Below are 13,183 nucleotides of genomic sequence, written 5' to 3' on the forward strand. Positions count from 1 at the left end.
TGGGTCTCTGTGGGAGGACAAGTGGGTGTAGACAAAGGGAGGTGAGTCCTGGAGGGATCACACCTACATGAGGTCACAGGTTGGGCTGTGAAGAGGATTGGGTTGGGTTTCTAGTTCTATCTATTCCTTTATAAGTTAACATGCCCTTGGGCGTGCCCAACATTACCCGTCATCTTTGTTCCCTCAGCAATCAGCCTGCTTGTGCTCAGCAAAGGGAGAGGCCTGGGGATGGGCTGGACTGAATCCTACAAAAATCCGTGTCAACAACCATCGCTCATCCCACTGATTCACTCATTACTCATTCCTTCAACCACTGTTTTGGGGGGTGCCTACTGTGTACCAGCTGCTGCTGGTGCTCTTTCTAGAATCATCTGAGAGCACACCATGTGCATATCACTTCCTGATGATAAGCAGTCTTCAATCCTGCATTATTCCTTCTGGGTTGAGTCATGTCTTTCCCACAAGAGCGAAAGCTCCTTGAGGAGATGAATCCAGTTTTGTGTTTTTCTGCATGACCCACAGAACATGACAGTCCTTTGTTAAACTTGTAAACAGACTGATAACAATATTCCCAGTACAGGGACACACTCAATAAATAATTGTCGATGGAATCAATTGATGAATAACTGCCACCTCTTGTATTCACAGCCACCCCCTCCACTGGGGATTCTGCCCTTACCTCACTCAAAGGCTGCCATCAGTGAAATGGACATTACAGTGTGCAGTTTTATAAAGAATCTAATTTTGAACTAATACATAGGAAAGAGTTATATACTAAAAATAATAGTTAACATTTTCTAAGAGCTCACCATGTGCCAGGATCTCTGAGTCCCTTAATAGCTTGTTTCATTTCCATAATAACCCAGTGAGGCAGGTGCTGTTAGCCCCATTTCACAAATAAGAAAGCAAAGACTTAGAGGTTAAGTAACTTGTCCAGGGTCACATGGATAATTATAAACAACACAGTTGGTACTTGACCCGGTTCTCTCCATTGTTAAAGCCCATCTTATTAACCGCCATGCTTTACTGTGTATGTGAAGTGAGCTGCGGTTGGGGAAGGTCGGGATGCTGCTAGAGACTTAGAAATTGCTTACGGTATTGGTGGAATCAGTGAATGACTGGTCTAGTCCAAAGAAAGCCTGGATTTGGGGATTCTGGAATCCTCCTTTACTCTGCTCAAACTAAGAGGTACCCAGAGATGAGCTGAAAAAGGAAGTAGGGAGCAAGAGGTAGCACACACACACAAAATACCCAGCCCCCAGAGAAAGGAAAACCATAGGAAACAAAAGCCAGGAGAAGCGACCTGAGGTCATGTTCTGTTGCATCATCACGAATTTTGGGCAGGGTTCACTTCACTGGTGATCGTCCTCACTTAACAACAAAGTTCATACTGTAGCCACAGCAAGATCACATAAAAATACAACTGTTACACAAATACATTTAAAAAAACCTGGGACGGGCTTCAAGATGAACCCGTGTAACAAGATTAAAGAAAAACTGTTGACGCATATTGTTTTGATCCACATATCTGACTTTCTTTTGGCCAACAGGCTCATCATGTCGATTGACCAGAGATAGTCGTTAATAACTCAGAAAAGGGGATGGTGTTAAAGAGGACCAGGGTTGGGGGAGAAGCAAGATGAGAGACATTGTGGGGGAAAGTCAGCATCTATACAGGTGAGAGCAGAATGCAGACTGTTTTGAGGGAAGTGGGCAAATATCCATGACAAACAGATTGAAGTTCTGAAAGGACAAGTGAAGTGTTGTTACAGTGATTGACAACTAGAATCCATTCACCCTTTTGTTAAAGGCCGCCTCCCTGACACTGTAATTTTCCTTGGGGATCTACACCTTCTCCATTCACAGCCCATTCAAGGGGAGCTTCTGGGGTGGGCAGGTGACTAATCTTGGCCAACGGAAGCACAGAATCCTGTGACCACAGTGATTGGATCAAAAGGGACACACAGCTTGGATCCAATGAGATTTAATTCTGAGACTCTTGTCATAAGTGTGTATAAGGGACAATTTTTCCTTCTGCTGGACTTACGGAGAAACTAGGATATGATTCTGGAGCTGCTTACACTCTCTCGCCACCACTAAGATAGAGTCTGACTGCCAGTAAAGCCGACAGAGAGGAGACTGGGCCAAGAGATGGAGAGAGGAAGCCCAAACTCTGCTGTATTGGAGGGAGTGGATTTCTTGGTGCCTGAAACTTGATACCCGAGAATTCCCTGTCCTCATAGTCAATACAATTTCTTTCTGGCTCAGACCATCTTGAGTTGGTTTTTCTGATGTTTGCAACTGGAGATTTATACCCACAACATTAGAACTTGCATAGAATAAAGAGGGCCGTGGGCAAGAGATGGTCCACGTGATAGAAAAAGATCTTAGGGCTATTGCAAGGTGGACATGAGTCAACAACACAGTGATGCACTTTAAAAAGGAGGCCACATCCTGAGATGAGTAAAAAGTATTATTTTTTAAAGTTACAGACCCTCATAAAAACACTGTATAGTCTTTTCAGGTCCATAGGCTAAAGTACAAAATGAAAGTAAAAATACATTCAGACAAAGTTACAGAGAAAGGCCTTATGTGTAGATTTAAGGTGATCATAGATAGCTGCAGAATAAAATGGTAAAATCTTGAAACGGGGTCTCCAGGAATTGATTTTTTTTCAACAGAGAGTATCTTCCAGTACACTGAAAAGAGCACTGGGCTTCGATCCAGAAGTTCCAAATTCAAGACTTGGCTTCTGCCACTTTCTAGCCTTGTATGCTGGTCATCCAACCCCTGTGAGTCTCAATTTCTTTATCTGTAAAATGGGGATAAGTGTGCCTTCTCTGAAGTTTATGTAAACTTTGAGTAATTCTATTTATGAATACACATAATGCATCCAATATAGTGCCGACCCACAAAGAACAGAAGAGCTATTTTTCCCCAAATGTGTATAAGGCTGCACTGCACCTCACAGGCAGTTTCTCACCTGATCCCTCACTGCTCCCGACGTATGAGGCAGCTACTATCTTTACTCCACCTTACAGAGGAGGGAACTGACACACACACTGCTCAATAAGCGTAACTAACCAGAAAGCTCTAGAGCTTGGATTTGAATAACAGCCTCGATAAATGAGTGCTAGTTAGTAGGATTTTGTTATTAATGTGTTCAAATGAACAGAAAAGTAAAATACATAAATAGAGATAGTAAAGGCCTAGTCTGGAAGTGAAGGCTGAATATCAGCTACTGGACCATTCGAAGAAGAGATGCTTCTAGGTGAAGAATGGGATACGTACTCCATCACAACCCTGACCGCACCAGATGACCATCATCCTTTATCTGACTGTCTCCCTGCCACAGTGTGAGCTCTTTGAGCTATATAAGGAATTATTTGCTGACAGGCATAGGATATTATTGAGAAAATTACAAATTCCTTCTTGGAAATGGGCAGAGTTGCTCTAACCCGAATTGTTATTATTATTTTAAAAATAATCTACCCTAAAGCTCAGGATAGCACTGTAAGTCCGTCCCTGCCCTAGAATTCCAGGAACATATCCATATTTGAGTCTTTCTTTTCTTTCCATCTACTTTCTTGTGTATATACATATATGTATATATATGTACCTGCATTTTAGGGTCTCAGAGAAATAGAATAAAACACTTCTGTGCATTATTATCTGGTCACGGCTAGGCAGACACAGAAGAAATTTATTTCTGCAGCACTCTAATAAGTGCTTCTCTTTAATCTATATTCAGGGAGGATTATAGATTTGATTCTATTTTTGTCGTATATTTTCCCCAACTGTGCAACGTTTCACGATCTGCCAGGAAGATTAACCCTACTCCCACGAAGCTTGGTGGACAGAAAATCAGTGTCTTACCTTGAATTGCTTCCCTTTCTTCTTCCAGGGAGAAGGCAGAAAGCACTTCGAAAATCTCATTTTGGTTAAATTCAGTAAATATACCTTAGTCGGCTGTTCTGTGCCAGGCGCTGTGCTCCAGGCAGGGGATACATTTGTGAATAAGACCTAGCCGCTGCCAGCAAGGAGCTCACAGTGCCCCAAACATGTGAGGGGGCTCCCACTCCTCGCCCCGTTTCTAGCTGAGTGGATGCAATGTGTTTTTAGGAAAATAGAATTGAAATAAATGTGACAGTATTATGAAAAGATCTCATGGCCTAAGTTTTCATAACCAGAGGAGGGGATAACACTTAGGTCTCCACCTGCTGCTCTCAACTGAGTCCTCTTCCCCCGAGATGGCCATGTCCAGAGTTAACCACTTTCCCATGCTTTTACCTATTGACCACCTGTTATTCACCTAACCCTCTTGCAGATACTGGATGTCTCTTGGGCAATAAAACAGTTGTGGATGGCCTTTGCCTAGTGGTTCTTGCAATTTCTTTGTAGAAGACAGAACAGATATGTAAAGAAGTAAACAGACGTATAATTACAAAATGTGGTAAATATTATCTGGAAATCTGGGTTATAATGCTGAAGAATCACAGTGGAGGGTGAGGGAGCCTCCTTTGTAGGTTGTTCCCATGGGAAAGTCCTCTCTGAGGAGATGAAATTTAAGCCCAGACCTGAAAGATTAAATGGAGCCAGTCATTTGAAGACTGAAGGGAAGAGAGAAGGGAACAGCATGTGTGAGGGCCTTGAGGAAGAACAAAGTGGTTTCTTCTTGAAGAAATGAAGGTCTAGCTTAAATTCCCCCTATGGTATCCCTATGGGGTCTACATTGTGGGGTCACCTACATTTTCACCTTTTCCTACATAATTACATTATGTAACCTTTATAATTTCAATGCATCATTGGAGAAAATCTGCCAGAGGTTTTCATTTAAGGAAAAAGTTCTAATGTAAAGAACTCACGATGGCGCCACTGAGTGTGTGTTGAGTTTGCAGCAAATCACTTTCGATTCGCTCTGCAACTATTCATAATTTCTCAGTTAAATGCATTTTGGAAAAGTTTGCAGTGCACCCCTGTGCAAATGACAGACATTAGTCTACGACTCCTTTGCAACATTCGTGCTTCAGCTCAAGGTTCTTCACACGAGGTTCCGCTCATTGGCTGCATCTGTAGTGGGCGACGGCACGTGGGGCATGGCAAACCCATTCCAAAAGGCTAGCATTTTATCTAAGTGATTTTATGGTTAAAAAAATGCTTTGAAATTAATTAGATTACATTGAAATTCATTCTTTTTTTACCTTGCTCTTTCGGTATCTTCTAAATTCAAACATTGTCACTTTTTCCTCTCTCATAAAATTAAGTCCCAGGATGAATAAAGCCGAATACAGACCCAGTCATTTATCTCCCATTAACACAGCACAGGGCAATTGCATCAGCAGACACCAGACTTAATGCGCTCCCTGAAGCCTCCTGACATCAAGGCCCAAAGGGTCAAACCGCTGATCTAAGCTCTGCCTTACTCACCACACCAGCTCCCTGGGGGAGTCATCAAATTAAAGGGCAGAGGGATGCAAACAGCCACGCCAAAGTGGTCTGGCCCAGTTCACTAGTCAACACCAACTCCTCCACTCCTCCCCTCTGGTCACAGGGATGCTGTGCACCTGCCCGTGTGTTGCTGACTGGACGGCACCCCTTGCCCCTGTCCTGGGAAACCACAGGTGATCGCAGCTGCTCACCGCTGGGTAACCACTTACCCTGCAGGAGATAAAGGGTAAGGGGATCCTGTCTGAACCCTGAGCAGTACTGACTCTCTATACCCATCTGTCACAAATGAAGACAAAACATTGGAGCCATAAAAAGAGAAGGAGCTTGCTCATGCTGTGTGCATGCATGGTTGGACCTCTCATTTATTGCTATTTGAAGGTATGTTTACATTCCTCTCTCCTCCAGTAAGCTGTAGGAGGCATATGAGATCCATTCCCTCTCTCTCTCTCTCGCTCTCTCTCTCTCTCTCTCTTTTTAAGTAGAGTATTTTTTAGAGCATTTTTAAGTTCATGGAAAAATTGGGCAGTAAGTACAGAGATTTTTCACATACCGCTGCCCTACTTATGCACAACCTCTCCCACTGTCAACATCCCGCACCAGAGAGGTGCTTTTGTTACAATTGGTGAAGCTACACTGACCGTCATTATCACCCGAAGTCCACAGTGTATGTGAGAGTGCACTCCTGGTGTTGTCCATTCTATGGGTTTGACAAGTGTATAATGCTGTGTATCCACTGTTATAGTACCATACAGAATAGTCTCAATGCCCCCAAAATCCTCTCTTCTCTGCCTAGTCATTTCCCCTTCCCCCAGCCTCTGGGAACCACGATCTTTTTACTGTCTCCAGAGTTTTGCCTTTTCCAGGCTGTCACAGAGTTGGAGTCATACAGTGTGTAGCCTTTTCAGCCTGACTTCTTTCACCAAGTAGCATGCACTGAGGCTCCTCTACGCCTTTTCCTGGTGTCCATCCTGTTTTTATCCCTAGCTAGAAATATGCACAGAGTAGGCACTCAATGAGCCTTCGGTGAATAACCGGGTTGAATAAATGAGCAAATGAATGAGTGCATTTTACTCACAGTTCATCTGACAGCAGTTGACTGAGGCCTGCTAAGTGCAGGCTGTCTGCAAGCATCTTTAAACCAGGATAATATTTGCATGGGACTTCCAAAAATATTTCTTGTTTTATCATAACAGCAGTTATAAAAAGTAAAACGGATATGTTTCTTATTTTCCCCATTTTATCACGATCAGGAAACGTAGATGCAGAGAGGCAAAATGACAGATCCAAATTCTCCATGCTGGAAAGTGGCAGAGCCAGCACCAGCCTCTGTAACTCTCTGATGGCCTTCGACGTCTTTATCCCGTGCATCGTCTTCCCCCAAGTCAGGCTCTCGGTAATTCAAAGTGACAAATATTAAACAAGAAACTAATTCATGCTGATAGAGTGACAGGTGAGGGCTAAAAGCCATGCGCCTCCCAATCTTGTCACTCAGGGGAGCCCATCTTCTCACAAAGAAGAGTGCCCTTGGCTTTGACTGTTCAGCCCATGTCAATGAACCCCAATTTTCCTTTCACCACCAGCAAAGCCCTGCTGGGCTGTAGAATAGATTTCTGGGGAAGGAAACTCTAAGAACTCATCAATGAGTAAGTCCTCTCATTCAACAGGAAAGAATTCACTGCTGGGCTTCCTCTGCTCCTGTTAGGGATTGCAAAGGCTTCAAGGATCTAGGCCAAAATTCATTCGAGATCTGCAGTTGTGATGGGGCCTCAAAGGGACAATGAACTTATCCTGGGAGTTATGCCTGCTTACGAGTGAGTTATGGGTGAGGCTCTTGAAGGTCCCTGCCTTGAAATCCAGTGTCATTTGGAGTTCATTCATTCATTCCCAGATCTTAACTTTTAGCCTTTTTCTCTTCCCTGAGAGCTTCGAACTAGTATATCACTATTTGCTGAGTATATCCCTTGGGCATCTCAGTTTCCTCAAAGTCAACATTTCCAAAATACCACACTAATAATCTTCTTCCCCAAATCCTCTCCTCGTCCTGTATTTTCTTCCCCTGTCAGTGATGCCCTCATCTATCCAGTCACCCAAACCAGAAACCAAACCCATATTTTTATTTAATTCCTCCGTCATCCCAAATCCAATTAGTCACCAAGTCCCCACTCTCAAATCTCTCCACTCTTCAACCCTGTCACCACAGCTGCATTGCCTCAGGCCTGAATGGAGACAGAGCATTTCTAATGGCACTGTCTCTTGGCCACCCACGTTGCTCCTCAAATCCATCCTCTGCCTGGTAGTCAGAGTGAACCGTCTACAATGCGCATCAGCCCTTGCTCAAAACCGTTGGTTGGCTCAGAGTGGACCATGCTGCCTGGCATGATGTGACGGGTTGTGACCTGTCTGCCCTCCGGGCTCATCTGGCCTCAGGCCCTAAAGATTCTGGGAATCCTAATATGGTTTCATTTCCTAATATGGAAACACACCCTGCTGTTTCATACCTCCATGTCCTTGCTTCCATTACTTGAAACACTTTCCCCATGTTTCCCCACCCAGCTAACTTTTCCTCATCCTTAAAACTCAAGCTTCCATTGCACCTGTGTGAACCTCTACTCTTGTTCTATGACATTGAAATTATTTGTTTATGTGTCTGTTGCCCTCTACAGCTAAGATCTTCAAGTACAGGAGACATCTACTCATCCCTCTATTAAGTACCTCCCACGTTGTAATGATCACTTTACACATCTGCAGCCCCAACAAATCTTCAAGCTTTTGAAAGCAGGGATGGTGTTTCTTATCTGTGTTTTCCTGTGCTTAGCACAGAGCCAGACACATGGTATATGTCTGGATCTGTCTATCTGTCCACATTTACTCATTTGTTCAACAAATACTTACATAGATCCTATTTTATTCCCATCACTGTGCTTTGCAGAATGTAAACTGTTGCTCTAGTTAAGGTCTTACACACTAAATAATATAAGCCATGCTTTCTAAGACTACGTTGCTCGTTCTGATATCTTAAGTGGAAAATAGCTCCCTCACCCCTCACCCTGTGTGTGGAATTTGCTCTAGTCAGCACACAAGTATTTGTTGTTTACCAACAGCTACCATAGTGAAAATAAAAAACACAATGTGTGAAAAGACAAAGGCGAGACGACTCTGGGTCAAAGACATGAAGACTTAGTTCCCAGGAACAGGAACACAGGGACGAATAAATGTATGAAAGGTCTACCACTTAGTTAAGAAACTGAAATTGCACCAGTGACAGAATTTCTCACTTATTTAATTGGTAAAATTTTTTATATTCTCACAAAAAAAATTGTGGGTAAATATGAAATATGGGTGGGAAGTGTAAATTGGTACCACCTTTTTGGTGGGCCTGTTATCTAGCAAATTTGAAGACAAATTTGAGTCTTATGAAGACCCAACAGGTCCTCTGATAGAAACTCTTACGTGAGCAAAGAATGTATGATCCAAGATGTTCATTGCATCATTGTTTGAAATAAGCAAAAACTAGAAGCAAACAAGATAGATGCCCATCAGTAGGAAATTGATGGGGCACATTCTGGTGCATCCATATGGAGAAGGATATCCCAAGAAGGACGGATGGGAAGGACATCCGGATATATTGTTAAATGAAAAAGAAATTGTGGGAGAGTGTATGCACGTATTTCATTTTTGTAGAATATGCGTAATGTTATATTATGCATGTTGTCTGGAAGGCTACACACTAAATTGCACATAGTGGTTATTTCAGAACAGTGGGATTGAGGAGGAAGAACTTTTCAATTTTCACTTTGTACGTTGTCTGAATTTTCTTTTTCCTTTTACAAGAAGCAAGTGTTACTTTTCTAATTAAGTTGTAGGGAACGGCGCAGGTACGTCGGCTGGACTGTGCCCAGCCATCGCCGAGCTCCCTCGGGCTGCGTGGGCTGCCCCACGTGAAGTCAATCACTTTGTCTTTGGGAAGCCAATACCTTCTTCTAGAGCCCTGTCCCTGAGTTCAGAATCCTCACCAACACTCCTACTCAGAGTCCTCACTTTCCTCTGGCTCCTTCAGTAAACATATATGGCCACCCTCCTACTGCCATTGTTCTCATGTCTTCGAAACAACTGAGTGAGTTGCTCAGGCCAGTCACATCTGCATTTTAAAAGGACATCACAGGTTGATGACAATAAATAACACAAGGGCCGGCATTCCCAGAAGGATGTGGGGCCAGCAGAGTTCCCTAGGACAGTCACTAGGACAGATCACTTAGGGAACTTCCGAAAAGGACTTCCCTGAGCCCCTCCCACGAACACCGAATCTCAGGGTGGGGCCTGGAAGTCTCCATTTTTGATAAGCTCCCCCGTGATTCTCACGCCCACGGGAGCTCCATAGCCGTGGCAGCAAAGGGAGAGAAGAGAGGAGAGGTTGGGGGCTGGACACTTTCCTGTGGCTCTTCACAGCCTTCCTGCCTTTATTCTGCACACACAGAAAGACCCACCCAGTTTTCCTTGGCAATATCAGCCCAGGAAGCTTTTCAGTCTTGATTCTGAGAGCCCCAAAAAGACTCCAAATAGAGAAAAGAGAAGAAATGCCCAAGGGTGGGAGACTAGCATCACTTTGTAAAATTAAATTTCTATCCGTAAATGAATTTATCTGTAGATTTATCTATAGCTGGGGAGAATCTTTCTTTTCTTTTTTTTTTTTTTTTTGAGGAAGATTAGCCCTGAGCTAACATCTTCCACCAATCCTCCTCTTTTTATTTGCTGAGGAGGCCTGGCCATGAGCTAACATCCATGCCCATCTTCCTCTATTTTATATTTTATAGAAGCCTGGCCCTGAGCTAACATCCATGCCTATCTTCCTCTATTTTATGTGTGGGATGCCTACCACAGCATGGTGTGACAAGCAGTGCCATGTCCACACCTCGGATCTGAACCAGCGAACCCCAGGCCACTGAAGCGGAAGGTGCACACTTAACCGCTGTGCCACCAGGCCAACCCCTGGGAAGAGTCTTGTTCACACTGTCTTTCCTGTGCTGACCTATGTCATTGTAACCAGAAGGACTGATCACTGTCAATATATATGTCCATTTAGTAAGAATAAAGTTTTTAAAAACTTAGTGTTCGATCCTTCAATGACATCTGGAGAGCAAGCTTTAAGAGTAAGCAGAGTATATGGCCATAAAATGCTATTAATACCAGAGGTTATTAATTTTTAAAGGATGACGTCTTAGAGAAGAAGAATCTCTAGCAGGATCTGGGACTCCCACTCACCACTTGCTGACAGAACAAAAAAAAAGCAAAAGGTGCTATTTGAGATGATGCCAGAGCAGCTTCTCGCTGTTACCTAAGAGTCTAGAGGCTCACATTTGCCCTTGGGGAAGAAGCTTTCTCCGTTCTCTGGGATCAATAGTTCTCAAACTTGGCTGCACTGGGGGGCTATCAAAATATTTATTCCCTTTCCCGTCGCCTATCCCCACACCCCATAGATTCTGATATCATTGGTCTGGGGTTGTAGCCCGGGTGCAGGGAGTATTTTTAAAGCTACCCAGCTGATCCTAACCTGCAGCCAAAGTGGAGAGGGCTGCTAGTTAGAGAGCATTTTTAGTCCCACAGACGGAAGGCAAGGCCTACCGTCCAGGTAGTTGTGAGCTGGGCAATAATTCCAATGCAGATCCTTCGATCAGAGACATTGAACACCTTGTTTACCAGTAAAAAGGTGGCTGTGGTCCACGCCATGGGTACTCTGTGTCACATCCCTGCACCCCGCTCCTGTTTTCTGCCTTAGCTTCACTGGACAGTTCCATGTGAGCCTGACGCAGGCTGATAGCATCCCACTGCAAGGGCTGCACTCCTTCAAGTTTCTGTCTCAGACCTTCTCGAAGCAAAAGGAGCCCTTGACTGATGGAGGACAGAGAAGGCATGCAGGGCGCACGCAGGCTCACACTGTGTTCTTTTGGGCATTAAAGGGAAGAGTGACCACTAAGGTTTGGAGAACAGAGGGTTTGCAATAGCTGCATGGCCTTGGGAAATCATTTAACTTCCCGAAACTGCGGTTTCCTTATCCATGAATGGGGCTACTAATAGCTACTAATACTTAAGATGAACCACTATCTTCAGCACTAAATGACACAAAGAAGGCGAAAGTACTTGCTTCAAAATAGGTGCTCAACACCTTAGGACAGTTCCATCCATATCATCTTACTTCACACCCAAATAGCCCCTTAAGATAGTGAAGGCAGGCGATGTTACCATCATCTTGAGGGTGGAAAAAGCAGATCTAGAAAGTTCAAGTGCCTGTGTCAAGTTTCAAGGAGTACCCGTGGCAAAACCAGGCCAGGAACTCAGGTCTCTTGGCTCCTGAGAGCCACTTCTTTTCCCCTATTTTATATTGTGCTGTGACCTTTTCCTGAAAAGATCCCCGAGAATTTCAAGTTATTGACTAACATTAGCAGAAGAAACAGAAGGTAACGGAGCAGAAAATATTGCCCTTCAGTTGAAAGGCACTTTGACTAAGAGACAGGGGTAGCCCTTTGTCTCAGGAGGCATTGTTCACACCACAAATGTGCTGTTTAACGACTACCTGGCAATTGTCCGACACTCCAGTTCCTTGTAAACGGCATAGCTCTGCCTCAACTCCCCCATCAGCGCCTCCGTCTCGACTCTTCTTTGGGTTTCTTTGCCTCTGGATGCAGAATCTCTCAGAATTGTGTTTGAAAAACTAGTGTTGACTTACATCAAGTCTGTGCACCGTCTCCATCCACTCCTGGGCTCTCCCTTTAGTTATTTGGGCTGAAGTCACTGGTCATTTTGCAGTCAAGTCACTCAATGGCCGCCTGTTTGATTGGGGCACGAGCCGCCCCAGGGACTGTGTCACAGCCGGAGTAGGTTTTTAGCAACTCTTCCCGACTCAGACGGCCTCGCCTATGTCCTCCATGTGCAAGGGCTCAGGTCCTCCCTTGTCGGGAAGCCGTCCCGGGCCCTCCAGCCTACAGTGGTCTCTTTTTGAAACTCAGGGTCGCTTCTGTTGTTTCATTTGGCACTTATTTATCATTTGGCAGTTTATTTATTTTTACCTCGTTGTTTAATCCTAAACTGTGTTCTCTCACTAGTTTTCCTTTCACTCTGTAAATCTTTCTCTCCACCTAGACTGCAATGTCTTTGAGATTAGGGACGATGTCTGGCACTTCTTTTTATTTCCCTGCAGAGCATGCACAGTGCTAGAATCGTGCTCAGGAAGGATTTGTTCAATGAATGAATGGATGTTGAATGACTTCGGTGTCCTTGCAGAATATCAAGTATTTTATTAGTGGATTCCCAAGGGTTCAAAGTTTGTAAACCTTATGTGTTTTGCAGTATAAGAGTTGTGATAGCTTGCTTTCAAAATAATACGAGAAGTCTTGTTCTTGGGAATCCTTGCCCTCCAAATTCTCTGTCCATCCCCTTACCAAAATTAAAAACAAGGTAACAGTTGAAGTCTCCATAGTATGTTCTATAAAAGCTGAAAAACTTAAGCCTTCTCCAGAACAAGTAGGAAAAAATACCAAAAACAAATTTCCGTCCTTAGTTTCACAACTCTCATTTAACTTCAGATCCTAACATGTTTTGCAGATGCTACATTTTGTGTCTTTTGCTTCCCTCGTGTGTGTCCAAGGACCTCCTCCATAAGAAGGATGTTGCTATCATTCTAGTTGGTGAATGACTATTAGTTATTTCCCCTTCTACTTTGAACAATGCTAAGGAGTTCTCT

Source organism: Equus przewalskii, chromosome 19 (assembly GCF_037783145.1).
Source record: "Equus przewalskii isolate Varuska chromosome 19, EquPr2, whole genome shotgun sequence".
Lineage (NCBI taxonomy): Eukaryota > Metazoa > Chordata > Mammalia > Perissodactyla > Equidae > Equus > Equus przewalskii.